At 45.6% G+C, this 22,358-nt stretch overlaps 1 protein-coding gene across 2 annotated transcripts in view; it reads left to right on the top strand.

The window, feature by feature from the left end:
- SYT17 (synaptotagmin XVII) overlaps positions 1–22,358 on the top strand; it is a 67,127-nt gene that overhangs the window by 43,198 nt on the left and 1,571 nt on the right. The window lies entirely within an intron of this gene.

Below are 22,358 nucleotides of genomic sequence, written 5' to 3'. Positions count from 1 at the left end.
GTGGGGGGGGGAGGCAGTAAGAGATCAACCGAAGGACTTGTATGCGTGCATATTAGCATAATCAATGGACACAGACACTGGGGCAGTGGGGGCTTGTCCTGGGGGGTGGGAGTGGTTGGGGTGGAGGGTCAATCAGGAAAAAAGGAGACATATGTAATATTTTAAACAATAAAAAAAAAATCTAATTTGAACTCCAAAGCAACCCAAATGTCCATCAGCAGGAAACTGGAAAAACAAATTTTGATATATGAGAAGTACTACTCAGTGACAAAGAGGAATAAATTAATTCAACAATATCAGTTGCTCTCAAAAAATTTTTGGGTGAAAGAAGCCAAACACAAAAGTATACACACAATATGGTTCCACTGATATCAAGTTCAAGAACATGAAAAAAAATGAATATATGAGGATGGAAATCAGAATAGTGGTTCTTCTGGTAAGGAAGGGATTGACTGGTAAGGGGAAAACAGGAGGACTCTAAAGAGGTATGACAATCTTCTATATCTCTGTTGGGATGTTGGTTACATGAGTGTATACATTTGTCAAAACTGTGAATTTTACTATGTATATTTATACCAAATTAAAAACAACAACATTGGCTTTCATGAGATTAGTTCAGAAAATTGCAAGGGAACATAAGAAAGTGTGAGGAAAACTATACACACATTAAATGGTATCAATCTTTTGAGAAATTTGTAGAGCATAAAGAATTTATAAATACGTAACCAGTCTCTAAAATAGACTGTATGTATTAAGTTTTAGGTAGAATTATTGGTTATTTGGAGAGGAATGTATAATTCTTATAAAATTTCTGCTAATGAAAAATCCAAATAAGAAACAGAATATGGGAGAAGTTAAGACAGGTGTGAAGACTTTAGAGTCAGATATTCAAAAAAAGAACAATTTTTTAAAATTAAAGAATGCAAAATAGAACATAATTAATATTCAATAACACAGTTAAAATGTTCTTAGATATTTAAAAAACATTGATACTGGGAAATGAAAGCACTTGCCTTGTCCTAAATAAAATAAGCACTAACCAACTCTTGAATAGTGTTCAAAATAGTGTTCAAAAGAAGAACCCCTCAAATGTGCAAAGGGAGAGTGAAAAAAATGTTAATTTCAAAAGAGATAAAACATGTACCATGATATGGAAAAAATTACATTCTCTTAATCAACTCATATGACATTTTCTTTTGAGGAAGAGTTCCCTTTTTCAGAAAATGTTTTTATGGGAGTGGGGTTCTAAGAGTAGCAAAGCAGTAAGGCTCATAAGGCTATGAGTTGCTGAGAAAGAATTGGCTCTTCTCAGAAAAACATCTCGGAGCAAGGAAGAAGCAGCAACATTAAGACTTCCCACTGACTTTGCAAAAGAAATTATATGAATCAGAACAAAATAAATGGCATTCTCTTAAAGTACTGGAAGAAAATAACTTCCAGCTGTTATTTATATACCCAGCAAAAATATCTTTTAAAAATGAAGATAAACAAAGGTATTCTTAGGGGGGGAATAAGCAGGAGAATTTGTTTCTATAAGACCTACATTATAGGGAGAGCTTCTTAGAGAAAGAAAATAATCACAGAGGGAAACTCAAAGAATGAATAAAGTAATAAAGAACAATCAAAAGAATTAATAGGCATATAAGAGAACTGAATATTGATTGACTATTGATGTACAGAACAGTGATAGTAATAGTAATGTTTTGTGGAGTTTAAAATATATAGAATGAAAATGTCAAACAATGCAAAGACAAAAATGAAGTTAAGGTGTTTGAAGTTTCTATTATTACCAGGAAAATTGTAAAAGTAAAAAAAAAATTTATTTTAGACTGTACTGAATGAAAAACTTCTCTAAATAATAAGAGGCAGCCCTAAACAGTTTGGCTCAGTGGATAGAGCCTTGGCCTGCAGACTGAAGAGTACTGGGTTCGATTCTGGTCAAAGGCACGTACCTCAGTTGCAGGCTTCTCCCTGGCCCCGGAAGCAACCAATCGATGAGTTTCTCTCACATCAATATTTCTCTCTGTCTTTCTCTCTCTTTTCCATTCTCTCTAAAAATCAATGGAACAATATTAAAAAATAAAAATAAGTAAGTAAGTAAGTAAATAAATAAATAAATAAATAAATAAGTAAAGGCAGAAGTAACCCAATAGAGTCTATACTATAAAGCCTATACTGTCCTGCCTCCACCCCACTCCGCTGTCTGCTTGGAGGCCTCTCTGGCCCCTCTGTGAGTGAGTTCCAAGGCACCTGGTCTATTTTCCATAATTGCTTGGCTTTCTGCAGCTGTAGCATCAAATTGGTTAATTGAATCTGCTGGTGAGATGAGCTGGGAGGGGAGGCATGGTGGAGAATGAGATGGGAGGTCTGTGACACGTGCTGCCACCCTCTTGCCTGGGACGACCCCAGATTGAATGGGCATCGGAGGACATGTTGAAAGTGTCAGGGTTTGAGTAGTGGGACAGTGGAGAAGCCGGGGTTTTCCAGCACAGGAAGCCAGTGTGAGAGGGGCATAGCCCCTCTCTGTGAGCCAGAAACTCCCTTGAGATGGAGAGATGCTGTGGATTTGTTCTGTGGCACAGATGTTCTCCAGGATCTGGCCTCTGGCCTCAGCCCACCCATGCCACTCCTCCTCTCTGCAGCTTCCCAGCAGCCTATGGCTTCTACCCTCCCAGCCCAACGTACTGGGCACCAGGCCCAGCTCTGCCTCCTACAAGAGACAGTTGAACAGCCATGCAAAGCATAGATTGGAGTGAGATACAATTTGGTTCAAAAGACACACCACTTAGCAAGTATGTGTGACCTTGGGCAAATGATATCCCTTTTCTGAACTTGAGTGTCCTCTGTTATAACCTTCCAATCTTATTTGTTGTTGTTAATCCTCACCCAAAGATATTTTTCCATTGATTTTTAGGGAGAGTGGAAGAGAGAGAGAAAGACAGAAAGAAACATCGATGCGAGAGAAACACATCAATTGGTTGCCTCCTGCATGAGCCCCAACCAGGGCCTGGGCCAGGGAGGAGCCTGCAACCAAGGTACCTGCCCTTGACCAGAGTACCCTTTGGTCTGCAGGCCTACACTCTATCCACTGAGCCAAACTGGCTAGGGCATAACCTTCCTATCTTGATACTTCATATCAAAAGCTTTTAGACAGGGCCTTCCTCATAGTTAGTGCTCAGTAAATACCAGATATGATGATGATGATGATGATATTGATGGACCCGGCCATAGAAGAGGAGACCCTAGAGTTACACGTACTTGGGTTTGCATCTTGGCCCCACTGTTAACTAGCTGTGTGACGTCAAGCAAATGGCTCCACCTCTCTGAGTTCCAACTTTCTCTTGTGTAAAATGTAGCAGATCATTCCGATTATGGGAACTAAAGGCAAATGAGCATGTGGACCCATCCATCCCAGGAGTCACTTGGAAGATCACATCTGCTGTTTTAATCATCACAATGTGCCTGAGAGGTGAAACCCTGGCACTTTGGAGATGAATAGCTCAGCCCAGCTGCCTATGGTTATCTCCCCCTCATCTTCCTCACCTAATCACCATCACCCCAAAGCTACCAGCTGGTACAGTCTGGGAGCCAGGGATTGACACTAAAGCTGTGCCAACCAGCCACAGAACCAGACCAGTTTGTGCTCCCAGAAGTGCCCTGGGCTTGGCAATGTGTAAAAGGAGTTGGCAGCAGGCACTTGGCTCCAAGCCCTGCCCAGTCATGGGAAGCGAGAGGCAGAGTGGGGACACTGAAGCCACTGCTTTCTAGCCAACGGGGCATGAAAGTGGGCCCCTAAGAGCTAGAGTGTGGGGAAGATTGCAGAAAGGAGGCAGCTCCTCACGAAGGGGTCCCATAAACTTACGTATAAACTCCTGGGCCCATTCCTGAGCTACATGTGAGTGGCTATGACCCTCAACAGTACACCAGAGACTGAGAACTAAACTACAGGTAGACCACCACCTAGGTCCTGAGCTGACTCCTGGGGGACCGATACAAATAACCTGTAAAGGCTTTCAAAACCAAACTGACATGGAATAACAGCACACAGAAGGCTGGCTAGAACTTGTGGTCTGAACCTAATCTGGTCAATTGCCAGCTACAACTAAAAAAAAATTTTAAAAAATCAACATATTAAATAGGATTTAAACAAGACCTAGAGTTTTGAAATGTCTAGAATACAATCCAAAATTACTTGATTTATGAAGAACCAGCAAAAGCTGACAAATTCTTAGAGGAAATATAATCAGTAGACACCAACTAGAATATGACCCAGATGTTAGAATTATCAGACAAAGATTTTAAAGCTGTTATAATAACCATGCTCCAAGAAGTAAGGGTGAACCTCTAGAAAAGAATAGTAAGTTGGAGAATATCAGCAGGTCAGAAGAGAAATAGAAGATATAAAAAAGATCCAAATGAAAATCCTAGAATGGAAAAGTACAATAACTGAAACAAAATATTCACTGGATGGGCTCAAAAGCAGAATGCAGATGACAGAGGAAAGAGTTCATGAACTTGAAGACAGATCAAGAGAAAGTATGCAGTCTAAGCAACAGAGTAAAAAGACTGGGGGAAAGTGGAACAGAAGGGGGGAAAAAGAGAACTATGGTATAATATTAAAAAGTTCAATATTCATGTCCTGTGGATCCCAGAAGCAGAAACAGTTGGAAGCATTGGGATGGGGGTGAGTGACTCACCTCCCCCGGAGGATCCCTGAGTTCCTTAGCAGGTTCCTGGGCCCCCAGCTCAGGAGAGCCACTGCTGTCCTTCCCTTCCCAGAAAGCGTTAACCGTGCCGAAACCGGTTTGGCTCAGTGGATAGAGTGTCGGCCTGCCGACTGAAAGGTCCCAGGTTCGATTCCGGTCAAGGGCATGTATCTTGGTTGCGGGCACATCCCCTGTGGGGAGTGTGCAGGAGGCAGCTGATCGATGTTTCTCTCTCATCGATGTTTCTAACTCTATCTCTCTCCCTTCCTCTCTGTAAAAAATCAATAAAAATATATTTAAAAAAAAAAAAAAGAAAGCGTTAACCGGTCATGAGCAGACAGTATTGCACTGTGGGCAAAGTCAGCCAGACCTGGCTTCAGACTGTGTGACTGCCCTTCTGCAGCTCAGTTTCCTCGTCTAAACAACAAGGACAGTAGTACTTACATGTATCATGAACCTCTTAAGTGTTCATTGTCTCACTTAATCTTTCAACAAGCATTTGAAGTCTGATGTATTTCATGCCTGCTTTTCAGTTGGGGAAACAAGTTCAGAGTAAGGAAGTACAACGAATTGAGCCAACTTCAAAGCCTGAGAGAACAATCCCCAGGAGACTGGCCTCACTTTGGACATTAGCTATAGATTCAGGGCTTCCCAGAAACACCCTCACTTCAGACCAGTTCGCTACACATTTGGGATCTCTGCGACTACCCTGGGGTACAATAATTTACTAGAGCAAATGAGGTCAGCACTGCTTATGACAACAGTTTTATGATAGCGAAAGGGTACAAATGAAAATCAGCCCAGTAAAGAGACACACAGGACAAGGGGTCCAGATCGGAGGGTCCAGTCACCTCCCTGAAGAGTCATGGGCACATTACGTCCCCTGGTCACTGAGTGTGACATTGTGCACAGAGTATTACGAACCAGGGAAGAGTACTGAGCCTTTGGTGCCCAGCGTTTTTACTGCGGCTCAGTCACTGTCTGGCGGCTGACCTTCAGTCTCCAGGGCCTCATACCGTAGTCATCAGTTTCTCCCGAGGTCTGAGCTGACAATGCATGGCCCTAAAGCTGCCAACATAGATCACATATTAGACTGTCCAGTAGCCCAAGCCCCAGGCAAACAAAGGCACTTCTGCAGGACATTCCAGAGGCCTGGAGGTCACCTCCCAGGAGCCAGGAGCCAGGAGCAAAGACCGGACCTCTCTTCTAGTAAAGCGAGTTCACGCAGCCAAGTCATCCAGCACGTGAGCCGAGCTTCAATGCAGGCCGTTTGGTTTCAAAGCCTTCCTCCCTCTTAACCACTACACCTGGAGTGCCTATGGGTCACCTGGGGATCTTGTTCAAATGCAGATTCTGGCCTGGCCAGTGTGGCTCAGTGGTTGAGAGTCAATCTATAAACCAGGAGGTCACGGTTCGACATGCCCAGATTGTGGGCTCGATCCCCAGTGTGGGGCGTGCAGGAGGCAGCCAGTCAATGATTCTCTCTCATCACTGATGTTTCTATCTCTCTCTCCCTCTCCCTTCCTCTCTGAAATCAATAATATATATGTATATATGTATTTTTAATGCAGATTCTGAGTCTGTCAGTGTGGGGTGGGGCCTGAGCATCTGTATTTGTAATTGCTCCGGGTGACACCGTTGCAGGTTTGAGTGAATAGGGAGCAGACCCTTCCTCTGTCCTCCCACTTTACCCCAGTGTGTCCAGCCTGTACGCTAAGACGTGTGTGTGTGTGTGTGTGTGTGTGTGTGTGTGTGTGTGCACGCACACGCTTTCTAAGTACATAGAGAGGTCTTCGGAGGGTTTTGACCAGGGAAGTGCTATGATCTGGATAGTGTTTTAAAATATTCCGGCTGTTGAGTGGAGAATGGATTGTAGAAGAGCAAGCGGGGAGCCAGTGCCCATCTGGGAGGCCATAGTGCTGGCCCAGGACAGAGGTGATGGTGGCCTGGAGCAGGGAGGTGGCAGGAGGGTTTCAGAGAAGCAACTCAGGGAGCTGTAGCACTGGAGGCAGAGTCAACAGAACGTGCTGGTGAATCAGCTGTGAAGGACCGTCCCGTCTTGACAAGTGACTTAACTCCTCTGAGCCAGGATTTCCTTGTCTGAGATGTCAGTTGCCACCTCACAGAGCATTGTGGGAACAAAGGAAATGATGCGTGTAACATGCTAGCACAGTGCAGGCGTATAGGGAGGGCTCGGGGATTGCGGCATTGAACCTGGATGTGGGCAGAGGCAGAACTCCAGCCACTGGTCGGGGATAGAAGCAGAGACCTGTTGCCCTGGGGTTCTCTGGCAGAGCACAGAGCCCACAGTGGCACCCCAACCCCAGCCTCTCCCCCGGAGAGCTCCCTGAGGCTGCCGAGTCCAGCCGGGCGGTAAACCTTGGCTGGATCTTAAACATTCATCGGGTTCCAGTGACAGCCTTTGAAGACCAGGCCAGCTGCCAGGACTCCTGGGATTTTTGTCCCATTTTCATGGCTGTTTAATGATTTGGGTGCCTTTGGGTGGATCCTCGTTCCAGGCAACTCCTCATGGGGGAGAACATTAGGGGGTTGGGCATCTATCCAACCCCACGTGCCCCCACAGAGCCTGAGGTAGGCAGTGTGGGAACCCAGCCAGCCAAGGCCCGGAGCAGCCTTGCCTGGTGCCTCGGCGCTGGCTCTGCTTGCCTGGGTGTGTGATGAAGGCTCGTGCTGGAATACCATCAGAGACCAAGAGCATCCTTTCTGTTCATCACCCGTCCTGACATCACCAGCCCAGAGCTGCCCATGAGCGGGAGAAGGCTTAACCATTAAAATGCCAGGGTCTGCAGGGTAGTGTCACCAGTCTCCATACATTTCCAGGAAACCTTTTGCTGTAGTGAAGATAGCTGTGGCTTAGGAGTCAGAAAACTGGATTCCCGGAGCTTGGTTGCTGTATCAACTTGAGCAGCACCCATTTTCCATCTTTCAAATGCGTATAATAAATGAACTACCTTAGGGTTGTTCATTCCGTTTTTAACAATAAAGTAGCAAACACACATACGGAGCTTCCTTCGTGTCAGGCACTGCTCCAAGTATTTCACACAGATTAGCTCATTTAATCCTCATAGCAACACTATGGTGCAGGAATCATCATTTTATGGAAGAGCAAACTGAGGCAGCACTAGGGTAAGTAGCTTGCCTGAGATCCTGGAGCCAGGATTCAAACTCAAGTTGCCTGAACTCAGAATCCGGGCTCTCAATCTCTGGGTTACGCAGCCTCAAATATTTATAAAGCCCCTATATTGAGATGCTGCGCTAATTGCTGGAGAAATAGCAGAAAGACAGAATAATTCATCCATTGTTATGCTGGCATTCTAGTTGGGGTGAGACAAACAAAAATATAGACACCTAAATAATAATAGAGTCAGGCAGCTGAGAGGACCTGAGCATTGCTATAAACTGGGAAAGGGCCAGTTGTGCAGAGATAGGGGCGAGGAGCATTCTAGGCAGAGGAATGGCAAGTGCAAAGGCCCTGGGGCAAGAATTAGCTTATTTTGTTCAAAGAAGAGAAAGAAGGCCAGTGAGGTCAGAGCAATAAGTAGGAGTCATGGTAAGGAGCTTAGATGATAAGTATTAATTGAGCACCGACTATGAAGGCTGCTAGGCCCTGGGGAAACAGAAGTGAACGAGACAGATGTGCCCCCTGCCTTCCTAAGGGATTCGGACATGTGTGCAAGGACACTCAGCACTTGGCAGATGCTCAGTGGGTGTGATTTGCAGTTTTCTCCTGTTTGTAACTTGACATGAAAACTGCTTCCCCGGGCCCCTTCCTAACCCCCACCCCCATGTTAAAAGAGAAGAGGACATAGCGTATCATGGCAGTCATGTCTAGAGATGGCCGTAGGCGAGAAGGGCATTATTTACCAGAAAAAAACACAAACCTTTGGGTGAAGAATAAGCAGAGTGAGTGAAAGGGCTCGGCCTTCCCTCTGTCTTTAGAAGGAGGTGCCCCACACTGGCCAGGGGAGGGAGGGTTTTGGGGGCTTAACTGCTGGCCACTCCCTTTAGGATCTTGAGTTACAGAGCAGGCCCAGGAATGGTGTCCGCTGGCTTGGTGCCAAAGTCCCCGTCGTGGGTCTGCTTTCAGATTTGATCCAGCTTTAATTTTACTGGGGCTGGAGAAGCAAAGGAGAGTTGGATGGGGTCCCCTTCCATCCTTGTTGAGGGTCACCTTGGCCTCTCAGTGGCCTCTTTGGTAAGGAGGGGCCAGGACATTTAAGAGATGCCTGGACAACCATACGATAAAATGAGGTTTCTCTGCTTCAAGAAGTATCCCTAAAATCCAACGTGTCCCCAAGGATTGACAATGGGGCAAGTCATTCTTTTCTAAGTTATTGCGTGTGACTTGGAAAAGAAGTCAAAAGGGATATTGAGGAGAGCAGGAATTCTGTGGTAGCTCTTCTCCCCACAAGTAATAAGAACCAACCTTTGTTCCAGTCACTGTGCTGAACATATCGCAATTGATCCTCATTGCAATCATATGAGGAGGTACTGGTATTCTCCCCACTTGACAGAGGAATTAACTGAAGCTCGGAGAGCACAAGTGACTTGCTAAAAGTCACTGTATTAGTTAAGAAGAGGCTAGCTCAGCCGTGGGCAAAATACGGCCAGCGGGCCGGATCCGGCCCTCCGGTCCAGTTTAAGAACCCATTGTGGCCCTCGAGTCAAAAAGTTTGCCCACCCCTGGGCTAGCTGCTATAACAGGTCAGCCCCCAAGGTTTTGTGGTTTAACACAATAGAAGCTTTTTTCCTTTTACGAGTGGCTTTCTGTGTGGTGATTCAGTGACCCAGACCCCTTCCATCTTGTGGCTCTGCCACCTTCCCAGGCCTTGGAGCGTTTCCCCTCCAGCCGGTGAAGGGGTGAGAGAGAGAGAGTTGAGGATTGAATGGGAAATTTTAATGGGCCGTGCCTGCAAGTTATTCACATCACTTCTACTTCACTCAGGCTCTACTGGCTACAGCTGCCTGCAAGGAAGGCTGGAAAATGTAGTCTAGCTGCTTGTCCAGGAAGAGAAGGCTTTGGTGACAACACAGCCACGGGTGCCACAGGTATCCAGGCAGGCAAATAAAAGAGCCAGCCTGGACCCTAATTTGCTCCGCTGCCACCCTGAGTGCCTGTTGCCCATAAGTTCATGGGGTGGTCCCACACCACCAAATTCCAGGTTTGTGGAATCCAGCCCAACTAGAGCTGTCCCTACAAAAAATTCACCAAATACCTTTTGTCTGGCAAGCCTCAGGTCGCTGCTAACATAGGAAAGTAGTTACACCAGTGGTTGTCAGCCAGGCTGATTATTTCCCCCAGCAGACTCTTGGCAATGTCTGGAGGCAGTTTGGGTTGTCACAGCTCAGGCATGCCATTGCCATCAAGTGGGCATAGGCCAGGGCTGCTGCCAAACATCCTGCCATGCACAGGACAGCCCACAACAGAGAACGTCAGTGGTGCTGAGGTGGAGAGCCCTGAGTGAGAGCCTCCTGGAGCTTGCAGGGATGCGGTGGTGACCTCGGCAGCTCTGAAAGGCAGGTTGGCTTGGCTCGGAGCCAGTGGCTTTTGTTATGTTCCTGTTTGAGGCTGGTTTATTCTCCTTGTGGCATTTTAACCGCTCATCATTCCCAGTGGTTCCTCTTTAGCTGCCTGAGTGTGCAGAACTTGGAGGCAGAGCCAGTAGTGAATTCCTGCTCACCTGGGTAGATTTTTCAGAAGACTTCCCTGTTTCTGCCCGTAAAAATTTGGGCAGACAGAAACATCTGGGTCTGCAAACAAGCCCCGTTTCCCAGATGGTGTGGCCTGGGCGGGTAGACTGTAGCCAGCTCAGCGGGAGATGGGGTGGGAGCCCTCTTGGGAAGAGGGGTGCAGTATTTTTAAGTCAGATCTCTACTTCTTCCCAACCTTGTGGTTTACGGGTGCATGTGATGATGTGAAGGGATACATGGGGAAAAGGGGGCTGATGGCCTTTAGTATTGTTACTATATGTATATATGTATGCGTGCTGTATCTAGGTATATATGTGGTATGTGTGCATCTGTGTATATGTATGTATATATCTCTATCCTCTGTTGCTAGCATCCAAAATATTTTTTTTCCTGCAAGTTGTTCTTTTCACTTAATATATCTTGCCCATGTTTCCATATCAGCATATGTATATTTGTTCTCCAGTATTCGTTGAGCACCCCTTACAAGCCAGGCACTGTGGCTACCGCAGTGAACAGATTAGACGGAATCCTGGTTTCATCAGGCTCATACTTGAATGAGGAAGATAGACAACAATAACAAAGCAAATAACTGAATTATGCCCTGTAGAGATGATGTTAAATGCTAAGGAAAAAACAGCAGCAGGGGGAGGGGAGTGTGAGGGGTGGGTAAGGGTTGCCATTGTTGAAAAGGTGGTGGGGAAGGCCTCACAGAGAATGTGACATTTGAACCAAGACGTGAGAGAGGTCAGGAATGTGCTCGTGGGTTTTTGTGGGAAGTGTGTTGTAGCCACAGGGAATGGCAAGTGTAAAGGCCCCTCCGTGGGGGAAGCAGCAAGGAGGTCAGTGAGGCTGATGTGGAGTGCAGATCCCCCTAAGTATTTTTTTAAATATATTTTTATTGATTTCAGAGAGAGGAAAGGAAAGGAGAGGAAGAGAGAGATAGAAACTTCAGTGATGAGAGAGAATCATTGATCGGCTGCCTCTTGCACGCCCCTTGCTGGGGATCTGAGCCTGCAACCTGGGCATGTGCCCTGACCGGGAATCGAACCATGACCTCCCAGTTCATAGATCAACGCTCAACACTGAGCCACACCAGCCAGGTCCCGTAAGTATTTTTAATGGTGCATGATATTCCATTAAGCCCATGAGTTGAAGAACAATTTATCTAGTCAGTCCCCTGTTGGTAACATTGGGGTTAATTCCCGTTATTTGCAGTTACAAACACTATTGGACTGAGCATCCACGCACATGTCTCTCTGCTAATATGCCCAAGTGCACCGCAAGCTAAGATCCTAGCAGCGGGACTGTTTGGTTAAAGCATCCATGTTTGTCGATTTTGATAGCTATTGTCAAAATTTGCAATTCCAAAAAGTGACACAGTTGTTTACTATTTTGTGTCTTCTTGAAGCATGCAATTGAAACAGATGACTTGGGCAAGGCAAATGTCATCCTGTGGCCCAGAGAGGCCCCAACTCCTGTCCCCTTAAAAGGATTCTTGTAAGGGTGAATTAAGCAAGCTTTGAAAATTAAGTGCTGAACAACTACGAGGTGATTTTGTAATCATTCTTTTTACCTTGAAATTGTTTTGAGTTTTAATTATGCATTACGTAATCATTCAAACATATGGAAATGTACAGAAGAACAATCACAGGCAGCCATGGACCCTCCTGACCCTCCCCCGCCCCCCTCAGATCTACTTCAGATTTTATTACAATTTGTATTTCTTAGTTGGCATAGGCAACGCAGCTCCACATTGGTTACTGGCTTCCAAAACCTGGGTGTGAAATTTTTTAAAAATAAAATGAGTGAAAAAGTAATAAAATGAGTGGGAATGCAAGATGCTGTAACCATTTTGGAAAATAGTGTGCCATTGTCTTATAAAGTTAAATACATATTTACCTTACAAATCAGAAACTCCAATCCAAGGTAAATACCCAAGAGGAATGAAAACATGTTTACAAAAAAATCATGTACACATATGTTTCTAGAAGCATCATTTGTAAGAGCCAAAAAGTGGAAACAATACAAATGTTCATCAACTTGCGACTGGATGACCAAATTGTGATAGAGCCATACCTTAGAATACTACCCAGCAGTAAAAAAGAAGAAAATATTAATGCACATACACATGGATAATCTAAAAAAAAAAAACATTAGGGAAATGACTATAATTCTGTATGATTCTATTTCTGTGGAATTCTAGAAAAGGCAAAAAAGTATAGGATAGAAAGCAGCAGATCTGTGGCTGCCTGGGTGGAGGGCCTGCTTGGATGGGAGGGGATGGAGGAGTAAGGGCAAGAGGGAATTTTTTTAGGGGGAGAACTATATCTCAAGTGTGTGGTGGTGGTTACACATGTGTATAAAATGATTATAATTCATCCAGTTGTATACTTAAGTGGATGGATTTTATTTTTGTAAATAATACTTTAGAAAACAAAATCGAGGGGAAATTTTACAAAAGTGAAACGAGTGGTTGTGATTTTCATTGGCAGTTCTCTGGTGACTCATGGTGAGGGACATCTTTTATGGGGAAGGAGCAGGGGCATGTGTGCTCATTGGTCCAAAGGAGACTTGAACCTTTTGTTTTGTGTTGTGATAGACCAAACATCAGGGTGCTGGACCCTCCGTTCAGGCCCAGGACAGCGGCTCTGGCCATGTGTGGTTTGGTTGTCGTGGGATAAACCTAGCAGAACCCACTAGGAGCTCCTTGCCATCTCTCCAGATAGCCTGTCTTGTTCATTCCCTGTGTTCAATGGTTCACCAAGTTCCCTTCCTGCTCTAGGACCCAGCAGCCTGGGGCCAGCCTGTGAACTGCGTAGCCACGCAGACCTGGACATTTATGTTTCTGTGGCATAAAAAAGCAAATGAAGGCTATAAAAGTAGGAAATTGAGCCTATTGTGGGTTTGGGTTTTAAAATCCCAACATTTTAAAAAGAAACTTAAAAAAAAAAACACCTGAAAGAATTGTTCAGTCAACACCTATGTTCCTACTACCTAGATTTTGCAATAAAATTTTGCATTTTCTTTATCACACATCTATCCATCCCTCTATTTATCTCTCAGTTCATTTTTTTCATGCATTTCAAGGTCAGTTGCAGATATAAGTCCCATTTGTTTGTCTTTTAAAGTTGACTTTTTTGTTGAAGTGTAACATACATATGTACAGAAAACCATTACACGGGCATGATTGATGAAGGCATTGACCACTAGTGATTAAGTCAATCCCCTGCCCTCTCCTTTCTCCAGAGATTGGGGGTTGGAGCTGAAAGTGCCAACCCTCTCATCACGCCTTGGTCTTTCTGGCAACCAGCCTCCCTCCTGAAACTGTCTGGAGACCCCGCCACCAGCATCTCATTAGCATACAGAAGACAGTCGTATCCCTCCTAAGATTCCAAGGGTCCTAGGAACTCTTGTGTCATGAACTAAGACCAAATGTAACAGAAGATGCTCCTCTCACCCCGATCACTCAGGAAATGACAAGGCTTTTAGGAGCTCTGTTGTCAGGAAGTGGGGGTAAATACCAGATATTTATATTTTTATTATGCCCCCTCATTTACATAATATCTGTGGCTGTTTTCTGTTATTCTGGCAGAGTAGCTGTGACCGAGACTATAGCCTACATTTACTATTTGACCCTTTATGGAAAAAGGTCGCCTACCCATGCCCTAAAGTAACACCTCTGGGCTCTCTTCTATTATTTCATTGATTCTCTTCTTCCTTTATTCACTCCTCCCAGGGAACACTGACTTATCTGATTGGGCAGCTGGTGAGTTTGTATGGACAGGACCATGGACCTCTGCCGGATGAGATTAAGGTGTTAAAGGTCTCCCAGGCCTCCTCCTCTCTCCAGGACCTACCTGCACACAATCAGCAGCATTCTCCGTCACTCCTTTAGTGAGCCTGCTGGTCAGGCTTAACCCTGCAGGTCAGAGAAGTTTAATTCAAGGAGAGCACATAGTGGGGTCAGGCCCCTTTCTACAGTCCAACCAAACCACCAAAATCCAACTGGGGTGTTTTTTTTTTCATTGATTTTTTGAGAGAGAAGCAGAGAGAGAGAAGAGAGAGAGAGAGAGAGAGAGAGAGAGTGAGAGAGAGATGTGAGAGAGAAACATTGATGGATCGCCTTTATGCGCCCCAACAGGGATCAAACCTGCATCCTAGATATGTGCCTTGACCGGGAATTGAACCTACGACCTTTTGGTGCACAGGATGGAGCTCAAACCAACTGTGCCACACCAGCCAGGCCCAACTGATATTTTGATTTGTATCTAACATAGTGTATCTAACCTGACTGCACCTGAGAATTACCAGGGGAACATTTGAAAAACATCCAGTCCCTCACCCCTAAACCAGTCAACAGCATCTCCTGGGGTAAGACCCCAGCACTGGTATTTTTAAAAAGTCTTCTAAGTCTCAACCAAAGAAATCTAGGAGGTAAGAATCAAACAAAAAGCATTTGTTTGGGATCAAAGGAATTGCAATTCTTGGGACACCAATTCAGACAGAAGCCCGAATAGTGTTCCCTCCTGCAGGAGAGGGGCCCAGGGTTTTTATGAGGAAAAAAGGGAAGAAAATGAGGTAAGTTGTTTTAAAGAAGAATTCATTGGTGCAAGATAAGGTAAAGTTAGATTCCTTCTTCACAGGTTGGCTTGAGATTCCGTCATTAGGAAAAAGGCTAGATTTATACTTCATTGATTGGTCGGCGATTTGGTCATCACAAGGTCTAATTTCATCAGTCCTTAAAAACAGGATATTTTCTCCCTAGCTGGCTTGGCTCAGTGGATAGAACATTGGCCTGTGGGCTGAAGGGTTGTGGGTTCGATTCCAGCCAACAGCACGTGCCTTGGTTGCAGGCTCTATCCCTGACCCAGGTCAGAGTGCATGCTGGAGGCATCCAGTCCATGTGACTCTCTTGCATTGATGTTTCTCTCTATCTTCCTCCCTTCCACTCTCCCTAAAAATCAATGGAAAAATATCCTTGGGTGAAGATTAACAAACAAACAAACAAACAAACAAACAAAAACAGGATATTTTCATTCTTACTGACTTCTTGGAATGTAGCAGTTTAGTCAAGTTCAGACGATAAAGAAAATAAGATGTGAAGGGCAGTTTCTCTGAACTGCTACTCTGGCTCTATTTTAATATGACTCCACTCACGTCACCTTTCACACAAGTGATTTTCACGTTCATGATATTTTTACTTTATGTTCTCAACTTATTTCTCAATTATTTTAGAAGCTGGAAGGGGAAGATTTGACTGATTATCCCCGTAAAGCTTCAATAGGTGTCTTGTGTCTTGTCTGAAGAGAACATTTCCCCCAAGCAACACCAGCATCTCTAAAACAAATGTACAAAGACGATCCTCACTCAGATGTATCAATTTGGGCTGTTCTTGTAAAAACAAGCACATTACTTTATAGCCACACTTTAAGTGCATCCTCCAGGACGGCGTGATTCACACACAGATCTGAAAGTGATTCTTCAAACCATATGTCGGCTTCCTCCACGCAGGTTCCACATGGCTCAGTTCCCACACACAGGCGTACAGCAGTGGTCCAGCTGTGGTCCAAAGGAGCTTTAAAAGAATTTTCAACCTTGACTTCTATGTCTTGAGGAAGGAGGGACAGATTTAATTCATAAGCCACGGCGACCTTTCTCAGGGGCTCCTTCCCTCCACTTCCCAATTTTCTCTTACCCTGAATTTGTTCTGGAATTTCATCTCCTTGTTTTGGCCCAAGGAGATAATGGTACTTTTCGTATGAATAGCGTCATTGTGTAGGTTAAACACATGATAAGTGCTATATAAGTGTTAGGTGCCGTTATTGTTTTGTTCATATCGATAGCCCCTAAACATAAGACAACTTCCTTGTCTGCTGCTTGCTTAAAAAAGCAGCCATCCATTCAGACACTTGAGGCAAACCTGACCATACCTGACCCTAGACGGTGTGAAGGTGTCCAGCATGGCACCTTCGTGAGGGATTCTTGAGGGCCATTGGACTGTTGGCACCTCTTGTCTTACATGCTGGCTTGAGGATCTAACTCCCTTTCAATGCACATGGCACAATACGTATCTACTCCTGATCTTGTCCTGATCACATGGCAGGGTCAATGAAAGAGGGGGAGGGGTAAGACTTCTTTCTGGGGTGGGAGAAGGAAAAGGGATGCTGACCTTTGAGTTTCTTTCCTGCGGTGCCACATGTTGACCTGGAGCCCTCAACATCTTAACCCTCTAAGCCTCTAAAATGGGGATGTAAGTAGTACCTCTCCTAGCAGGATTGTGGTTTGGATTAAGTAAAAAAATATATATCTAAAGCACTTTGCTCAGTGCCTTGTTTACAGAACTCAGGATTCACTATGGCTGCTCTTTAATTATTATAATACTGTTATCTAAATTGTCATATTAACTCTTGGAAGGAAAAACATGGAGAAAAAAGTTCTGTCTGAGCAGCTGCTATGAATCACAAAATGAGCCGAAACAGCTTAAAAAACATCACCCTTAAGTCATGGATGAAATTTCTTAGAGCCAAAGAAATGTCATAGCTAAAGGGGCCTTCAGACCTACAGGCGCTCACCCGTCGTGTAAATGGGGAAACGAAGGCTTGGGGGGGGGGGGGATCTGATCTACCTTGTTTTGAAGAAAACCCTGCAACAGCTTCTAGGTTTCAGAGAGAAGAAGGAAAAAGAGGGAGTGTTGTCGTTTGGGGAGGTTTTGTAGAAGCTGAAGAATGGGTACCACCTTTGTTGGGGTGTCAGAGGTGGCCTGTGGGGAGGGCAGGGGAGGGCAGGAAACAGGGCTGTGTAGGCTGCTTGGGGCTCCTCCAAGGGTTGAGATAACCGATGATCATCCTGATGAGTGTGGGGATCCCTCCGTGGTGAGGAATTAGGGAGACCGTGAACCAGCCTGGATGGGTTTTGCTGGCTTAGTGCATCCAGCACCCAAGAGGTGGATTACGGGGGACAGCCATGATCTGGGGGCACCCTGCACTGTGCTGTCAGGCTCAGAGCTGCAGATGGGGCTTCACCTTGTGAACCAAACATGCAAAATGGGGAGCTGTCACATGAGCTCCCATTGGTAAAGTTTCTTTTTCCCTTTTAATTTGCAGTGTTTATCACACCCACACGCTAAGTCATCCAGCTCCCCTTCCAGAATCATCTTGGCAAACTAAATTAGCAAGCCAAAGAGTTTAGCTCTAAGAGGGAAGAACAAATTCATTTTTGCGGCAAATATCAACATGTGAAAGACTCAACTTGCCTCTGACTCACTCGGGGCAACTGGATCTTGACTGGAGCGGTGCATGCTCTCCCTGCACCCCGAGGCCCTGCTCTCCCACCTGCAAGATGGGCCCCTTAGAGCAGTGTTTCTCATTGGAGGGGGGTGGGTATGCTCCCCGGGGACATTGGGCAGAGTCTGGAGATACATTTGCTTGTTGCAACTGGAGAGGGCTGCCAGTGGTATCTGGTCCGCAGAGGCCAGATGTGCTGCTAAACTTTCTGCGATGCTCAGAACAGCCCCTCACAGCCCAGGATGGTCTGGCCCAGAATGTCAGTAGTGCTGAGGATGGGAAACGCCATGCTAGAGGGTGGACGTGAAGATTAAGAGTTAATCCACGCGGCCTGCTTAGCCCTGGGCCATGCACATAGTAGGTGCTTAACAAAGCAGTGTCACTCTCCATACTTCCTCAAAGCCCGGTCACACAGTGGCTATCCCTGGGCTCTGTGAAGGAGTAAAGGGTGTTTGCCCTTCACCAAATGGCTCAGTTCTGCCTTACTTTCTAAAGTTCTTGTATCTGTCAGGTAGTCACAGTCCACTAAGTTAATTTAAATGACCGCAGGTGGGGAAACCAGATGACCACGTTCAGTCGAAGAATGTCTAAATCCATGAATAGGATGTAGGTTCTTAGAGAAAGTGTGAGGAGCCCTCTTCCTGGGATTTGTGCATGACTTTGTGACATCTGTTCTGACTGTTTAGACGCCTGTTGCCACTCTCTAATTGTACACACTGTTGGGAAGGTGCTTCCAGATGTCTAAGGTACATTGGAGCATATACATTGTCATATATATAGTGACTACAGTAAAAGGGAGTCGCCTGTCGCAGCCAGTGGGGACATTTGGGGTGCCTAACAACAAAATGTCTAGGTGTGATTGTTTCTGAAGAGGAGGATTGTAGGGACCTAGTTATGAGGAATGTGCTTCCTTTACAGGTTATTTGCTGCAAGTACTGTGAGTTTTAGTACCAGCCGGCTCAGTGACTTGGTTTCCTGACGTATAAAGTGGAGGGGGCAGGTGTCTGGTCCACTGTTGCTGAGCCCCTGTCTGTTTTCTGCATGTAGCCAGTCCCTAGAATGTTCAGTGATGGCAAACCTTGATATTCTCCCAGTTAGCTTTTATACTAGAAGGCATTGGTTTTATTCAGCTTCAGCTTACTGTAATTTGCATTTTGAATGTTTGCTTTCTCAAAGACTTTCAAAGTTGCCAACTGATTTGCCAGTAACTTGACCAAGTCACTCGCAAGTGCGGAGCCTGCCAGTTAACTCGGACGGGACGGCCGCAGCTGCTTCCCACCTTTCCCAGCCAAGTGACTCCCCACGCACTTTGCAAATGGGGATACGGAGGGAGCGTAGGATATGACTTCCTTTTAGTCTTCTTCCCCTTCTGGCGACTTAGCTGTGGATTCTCTGACAGCCACTTAATTTCTTCCTGTTTCCTCTCCATCACAATATGCACTTGTGAGAAGTGTAAACTGTACGTACTGACCTAAGAGAAAAGCGAAAGTTCCCTCTGTTTTTCCTCCCTAGAGAGAGTCACTCTTAAGAGTTTGGTGAACATTCCTCCAGATACTGTTTTCGATTCGGTATATTAATATGTTTTTAGCAAAACGAGATTGTGTTGACATATATTGCTTTGCAACTTGCTTTTGTCTCCTAGCAATCGGTCTTGGAAGATTTTTCCATTTGTATATATAGGTCTGTGTCATTTTTAACTGTGACATTGGTTTCCATGGTATTGTTACATCAGAAATTATCTAATTAGTCCCCGCCAGTCCTAGTCTGGGTGCCTCCCAAATCTAATCCTAAAACAATGACTTGGGTGCAGGCAAGCCACTAGCAAGGGGATCCCAGGAAGCACTGGCAAGCGCGTGGGGAAGGGAGGCAGGAAACGGAGGCAGTTATTTTGAGTGTGTAACTGCAGCTCAGGGGGCCCCAAGACCACCCTCGGGTTCAGTGCTGTCATCGAAGCTAGAAGGACTCAGGAAACTCAGAAGACTTGTTATACTCATGGTTACCATTTATTACAGCAAAAGGATCCAGACTAATTCCAGCAAAGGGAAAGGCATGAGGGCAGAGTCCAGGAGGGCCCAGGCAGGAGCTTCCAGTCGTCCTCTCCAGGGGAGTCCTGTGGACAGCAGTTCATTCCCCCCGTAACAGTGTTGGCAACACACTCAGAGTCCTGCCCACCGGGGAAGCTCACTCAGGCCCTGGTGTCCACATAGGTATGGCTGCCCGTCCAAGTGGCTTCATCTAGTCTCCCCACCCTTCCAAGGTCAAGTTGATATCGAGTGGCCCAAGGGCCCCCCCCCCCCATAAATCACCTGTTAGCATAGACTGGGGGCCCAGGCAGAGAGCCATGGGGGCTTGGGGTGGGGCACCATCCACAGAAGCTGCAGGTAGCGGGCTGAGGGGGGTGGGTTAAGGCATCAACAGCCTGAGCCACACTTCCTCATGGACATTTTTGTTATTTCCGTTTTTCATTCTTATAAACAATATTCTGGAGCAGGGATCAGCAAAGGTTTCGTAAAAGGCCAGGCAGTAACTATTTTCAATTTTCGGCCACATGGTCTGTGTTGAAACTACTCAGCTGTGGGGCTGCTGTGCGAAGGCAGCCGGTGGACAGATGTGAACAAGCCGGCTTGACGGGGTCCCAATAAAACTCACAAAAACCAGGTGGCAGCCAGATTTGCAGAAACTATCCTCGGTTGTATATCTTCATCCATTGGAGCAGATAATTCTGTGGGGTAAATCCCTAGAAGTAGAATTGCTGGATCACGAGTTACGACATTTTTATTTTGCGCAGATACTGTGAACTTCCTTCCAAAGTTGAACCAACTTCCTCTTTCACCAACAATGCATGATTGGTGTTACAGATTTCCTTTCTTAAAACCCTTACCTCAGGGAAGCAAAACCTCTACTTATTTACTAAGATGCTTCTGCATTTTCATTTGAATGCTGGGGAGGCAGAGGAAGAGAGAATATTTTGCCCCAAGGGAAGAAAACCAAATGGAGCCTGAAATGGTCTCATATATCTTGCTAAAATAATAATAATATCTTGCTTTAGATTTGAGGTCCACAGAGAAGGGGACTCTGATAACTTCTTCTTTGGTGAAATCAAACCTTGCACTGCCCACCAGGTGTGGTTCAAAACAGTCCCGAGTGTTACCTATTCAAAAACAATTTTTTTCAAATGCATCAGAAAGCTCCTTAGCAAAAGATTCCATTCCCAACTTTCATGAAAATGAAGTCCACCTATGCATACTGAGCACTTCACCAAATGTACAAAAAATATACATGGTCCAATTTTTGTCCATGGAGCTGATAGATACGGGACCCTCAGCGTTTCACTTAGCGCCTCATTCACTCAGCTTAGTTCACTCTAGGTCTTTTGGTTTTTAAACAATGGATGAGGTTTTTGTTCTTGTTTTTCCACACACACGCGCAAACACACACACCCCATTTTTATCATTTGGAATTTCTGATGTGAACCCCACAGGGGAGAACAGAGGCTCGTTAGCATTCAAGCTCTGTTTGGGGCTGCATATTTTAGCTGGTTTATTTGATAATGGCTTCCCTCCTGGGATGCAGCCTGCCCATGCTGGGCTCACGCTGGGTGAATCTGTGATATTTCCCATTCTGGAGTCCTTCATTTATAACAGACGCGGCCTCCTTTCCCAGTAGCGAGATGGCATGCCTGGACTACCCACATGCAGATAAAGAATCAGGCGGAACTTGGCTGGGAAGATAAATCAAGCTAACTATCTCATTAGGCTTGAAAGACACAAATTAATCTTGCATTGGAATTAACAGAAAAGCTTTCCAAAGAGACATGCAGTACAGCCAGGGATGGAAGGAACTGCCACAGCTGTTTTTCTCAGGAAACTTGCTTCTGTTGCCTGGAACAGAGCGAACACGAAATCCCTTTTCACAAAGGTCCAGAGACGGAGACGGATGCAGATGATGTGTTGTAGAATTGTGCACCTGAAACCTGTGTCATTTCTGTTAGCCAGTGTCACCCCTATACATTCAATAAAAAGGGAAAATAAATAAATAATAAACATTAAAAAGGGTCAACAGAAAATGTGAAATAGCAGTGCGTTAAAGGAGTGCTTACTGTGTGCGAAGTAAGCACTGCGTGCTAGGAGCTTTACATGCATTATCTCATCGAAACCTTAAAGGTAAGGTGCTGTTAAGATTGCGATTGAGCCAACAGGAGTTTCAGGGCAGTTCCCTCACTTGCCTCGGGGTCCCAGAGCTGGTCAGATGATGGCCAGGATTCCCGTGGGATGTCTGGCCCCTTGACCCACAGCTAAGCCTAGTGGTTTTCATCTGGAATGGCCTGACCACCTGCCCCCCAGGGGCTATTTGGCCATGTCTGGAGTCATTCTGGGTTGTGACAAGTGGGGGGAGGGGTGCTACTTGGCATCTAGCAGGTAGAGGCCTGAGGTGCTGCTAAACCTCCCTGTGTACAGGTCAGGCCCCCACAACCAAGAATTATCCAGCCCCAAGTGTCATCAGTGTTGAGGCTGAGAAACCCTGGTGTCACCGCGTCAGGACTCGGTGACAGTGACCGTCCCACCAGGACTGTCCGGTACTCGAGCTCTGCAGGCAGCATGGCAACGGGACAGAGTTCCAAGCTGCGTATCGCAGGGGCAGCTGTCCAGCATCCAGT

Source organism: Myotis brandtii, unplaced genomic scaffold (assembly GCF_000412655.1).
Source record: "Myotis brandtii unplaced genomic scaffold, ASM41265v1 scaffold363, whole genome shotgun sequence".
Lineage (NCBI taxonomy): Eukaryota > Metazoa > Chordata > Mammalia > Chiroptera > Vespertilionidae > Myotis > Myotis brandtii.
Note: the sequence above shows the minus strand (reverse complement) of the source record. Positions and strands in the feature narration are given on the sequence as shown.